Here is a 4,906-nt window from a genome sequence, read left to right on the forward strand (position 1 = left end):
AGGACAAAAATGCACTTTTTTGTTTTTATTGCCTACTTTTTGCTACCGCCCGTGACTCACGTTGGTGTAAATTTGGTTTTAGATATCTTAAACATCTTTCCGAGCGTGCCAGGGATCATCAATCTTCTATGGAGCATCTGGACAATGCAGTGAAATACCGAACATTCGGAAATGTTAATATTGCAGCACAGTTGGATGAAGGACGCGCGGTTTCTATTCGTCGGCTACAGTATTGAGAGATCATCTTGATGCCGCAACTGTTTCGAAAGGGACATCTAAGGATATCCAAAATGATTTGCTCGACTCAATGTATAAAATTTATTTATAACATTTGGCTCTGGAAATTGAGAATTGCCAGTTCCTTTCGATTCAGTCTGACGAGACAACTGACATCACGTGCGTTTCCCAACTGGCTGTGATTTTTCGGTTTGTGAAAGATGGTAAACCTACCGAGAGATTTCACAGCTTTGTACCAATCGTTGATCGCACGGCTTGCGGGATATCGGCTGTACTGAAAGAAGTGTTACAGCCTTACAACGCGAAGTCAAAATTGATAGCTCAAACTTATGACGGCGCGGCAGTCATGAGTGGGTCGAAACATGGTGTTCAAGTTTATATAAAAGAAGATTTTCCTCATGCGCATTTTTTACATTGTTATGAACACCAATTTAACCTCGTTATTAAAAATATGTGTCTTGATCCCCCTCTCGTCCGTATATTTTTTGCAAATGTTTCGGGGTTTTCTTCATTTTTTTCCGTTTCGCCGAAGCGCTCTGACCTCCTTCGCCAGATATGTAGCCGCCGTCTCTCAGCTTGTGCACCAACACGTTGGAACTTCCAATCACGCGTGGTGCAGGGCGTGTCCGAAATTAGGTCTGAGCTCATTGAGTGTTTCAATGGCATTCAGAGCTCTCCGGTTTGGGACGAACGCTCTGTGAGGGAGGCGGCAGGTCTAAAGCGTCTGATAGAAAATGGTGAGTTTTCATTTTTTCTCGCTTTTTTCTCCACAATATTCTATCACGTGGATGTATTATACGCCGCATTGCAGTCAAGGCTAATGGATGGAGCGTCTGTGCAGTCGTGTATTTCAGACTTCTGTGATGCTGTATCTCGTATCCGGGAAACAATAAAATACGACGACATATGGAGTGCTTCTTTACGCCGCGGGCAAACAACGCAGCGTTTGATTTTGTCTGCAAAGGAATGCTGTGACATTCTGGTGAATCAAATAGGCGATCGTCTGCGCACTGAACACCTTGCCGCGTTCTCTTTGATGAACCCCAAAAAGTCAATTTCCCATCCATTCGTTGGCTACTGTCTCCAAACCTTTGCGGCGTCTGCAAAATTTCTGGACATCATTTTGACGACGCCTATTTCTTCCGCCGACGCAGAGCGAACATTCAGCACGCTGAAGCGTATTAAAACGTATCTCAGAAACACAATGAAGCAAGATAGATTAAATTCCTTGGCTGTTTTATCCATTCACAGAGACGTTATTTCTGGGATGCATGACTTTAATCAGCGCGTTATTGAGCATTTTGCTTCCAAGAAACCGCGGCGTGTTGCATATATGTTCAAGCAGTAGAAGTCTAGCAGCATATATATCTATGAGTGAGCGACGCATGTCCTTATCTTTGCATTAACTTTCCTTTCTTCATAGTAACGTTTTAAACCTTATTTTAGGTTTTGTCTGCTTTTCCGAAGTTTCTGTTAATATGTCATTGTATTTTTCTGGGTAAATATTGCCTTTCCTTTTGAAAGAGGTTTCAAAATAAACTATGTCTATATTTATTAATCCCTTGACTTTGACCGGTTTAAAGATACTTTCTTATCGTTAAAATTGTCGCTTTTGCCGATTGGTTGTTACCGATGGAATGGTTTTTATACTCATAAAATGATGGGAGAACTTACAGCGCTCATCCTGTCCCCGTAGATGGGGGTGACTTGGTCCCGCAGTAGCTTGCCCCGGTTGTCAAAATGACCACGCGCCGCCACTGCCTTTTTTACTCATCAAATGTGCACACACTGCTTCGTTCGCGGTAAATGGTGCCTCGAGATGAAGTCACATTTTTTCTAGATATTGAATAATCTAATGTCGAGAGGCGAGCTTTTTCATTGCGTCGTCTATTACAATTTACATTACCAAATAGACACCCATTTTTGGTTATTTTAATCCACTAAGACGACATTCCACGCGGCCAACACAATGACAAGCGACGTGCATGGTTACCGATACCATAAAAATAATACACGTGACTGGCATATCAGAATTGTGATGTAACAATGAGCTCAAGACAGTATTTCCGTGAATGAAATTTTATATTTCATTATTTTTAAATACCAGAGTTTAGAAGCTAAATTGAAACATTGGGAAAGCTGAAAATTCGTCCTTCTCCTCTTAGATTGCCCTTGCATTGACGACCTTGTCGCGACCCATTTTTAAACCTTCCGCGACCCATACTTTAAGAACCACTGGATTAGAATGACAAGTACAGTTTGCAGACTCGACTTGAAAATGAGAACACAGTATATCGAATTTCCCTTAGATCAAATGAATACTTTACTGTATATATATATATATATTCTGATAAGAACAAATTCAATAAAATAAAAATAATCATGATGCCATTCTGAGTTGTTTCATCCCGAATATTCGCTTTTTTTCCATATTCAAATAGTATGTTGTGCAATTCGCTCTTCATCTTCAAACAAGGGGTTAGTTGCCTCGTCTAAAATGTGAAATGAAGCATAAATCTAATAAGTATAACAAATGAGCAAAGGTTGAAGGAAACTTTTCACAGAAGTCAGTATCTATCACTTCGTATATCTTATATTCAAACCATTAGTTGCATTCAGTTTCTCAGTCGCGTTTTGACGTTTTAACGATTTAAATCAGGGGTCGGCAACCTATGGCCCGATTTCTTTGTAAAATACTTGGGCAAACTCATCTACCTGATTTGCTATGCATAAGTTGCTATCAAAAAAGATTGGAAAACATCATAGCGACAGATGCAAAGCGAATCAGTTGGGTGAGTTTGCCCAAGTGGAAGAAAAGGAAGAAAAAGATAAACCATTTAAAGTTGGATTGGAAAAACAAAGCTCTCTCTGTTCAAAGCAATACAACGAAACTGAACAATACCGTTGCCAGTTTCGAGGCGGCAAAATAATTGAAGGACACATGAAGCCAAAGTAGATACGGTTGCGGAAAATATTCAAATGGAGCTTCTTCAGATACAATGCAATGAAAAAATAAAATCCATATTCTATTTGAGAGCCTGCTTGATTTTAATAAAAAGTGACGAACCATGCGAGAAAATTCAGATCGATATTTGGGAGTACTTTTGCGTGAGAACAATTATTTTCGAAAATGAACATTACAAAGAAAATGTTCTAATCTTGGCTTCATCCAGCGTACCGCCTGTGTGACAAGCTATCAAGCGGAATGCAACAACCAATGTCACATTGAATGCCATTTGTATTTTTTTTTAGTAAAACGACTGAGTTTAGTTCACGAGATGTTTCAGGCGCGCTATATAAAATCTAAAAATTCAACTTCTTATCTGAGTTAAAAATTGTGACTCATCCGTTCGGTTTTTACCTTTCTAAAAATATTTGCGCCCACCGAGACTTGCAACCCAATTTAGATAATGTAATGAGTCAAAACTTCTCAAATTTTTCCATTGGGTTTGTTTGAAATCGGTCACTCACCTACAATAAACTTCTGCAAATCAGAAAGAATTTGCTGACTTTTGTTTTCGTTGTAGTTATTTGTGGACTCATTTTCCTCTTCGTTTTCCTGTATAGAACATTTCACGTTCAGTTTCTTTATTCCGCGATAATGGAATAATTGTGATTGTTGCATGTTTCCATAAAAATATATTAAAAGTTATGATCTAAATGATAATTTCAATAATAAATTTGAATTCAGGCTAGTTTACACATGTATCACTGACTGACCTGTTCAGCAATTTTACTGTTGTCCCATCGTATTTTTTTTTACCGTTACCCAGCTACTTCTTCTTCTTGGTCGGCCACTGTAGTAACTATAGCATAAATGAAAAACTTTCTAAATAATATATATCAAATAGGTACAAAAAAGTTGAACGCGAATAAGCGCTAATTTCAATTTAATGTAAAATATAAATCTGATATAATATGTTTGGAATCACTGAGCGTTTTAAGGTCGCACACTGAAAACAGACATGCGCTGTATCGACGATAGCAGTTCGGTGGGCTATGCAATATTTTGTGGGGTTCGACAGACATATAGATCAAAGTTTCGTGATGCAATTTTCATCTGGACATGTTTTATATTACACGCAATGTTAAACTAGCACACCTTATTCAATTATTCTTTCATAAATTACCTCTGTTGCTGTGGTTGGTAGTGGCCTTCTTCATTTCCATGTCTCTCTTTTACTGGATTATGTTGCCTTCTACCTGTCAACTTCATCCCCCATTTTTTCATCCGCCTGAACCAAGCATCTGTTTCATTAAATACAAGTACAGCCAAGAGAACAATTACTAACATGGATTTTACACCCATGACTATTACACACTAATAAATATAAATTGTGTTTTTTGCTTTTTATTTCAAATCATTAGCTATCAATTGTAAATATTGAAAATTCGATATATTGGGCACATTTACTGCAAGAGTGTGGGGAATCAATGTCATAAGGGAAGGTGGGGCACGTTGGGACATGAGGCACAATGGAAAATCAGCTCTCACACACTAATACTATATTCGGAATACGGTCCGCGGTTTGATGTTTCAATCCGCCCTTCGATGAGTTACAACGTCCCCGCAAACGGACAGCGGACGGGTAGAGCGACGCAAGCTATGAGGTAAAATTGGTTTTGGGAGGTCGAAACTGAAATTTAACCGTTCCAGTTTTTTCTTTTT

Source organism: Styela clava, chromosome 7 (assembly GCF_964204865.1).
Source record: "Styela clava chromosome 7, kaStyClav1.hap1.2, whole genome shotgun sequence".
Classification (NCBI taxonomy): Eukaryota; Metazoa; Chordata; class Ascidiacea; order Stolidobranchia; family Styelidae; genus Styela; species Styela clava.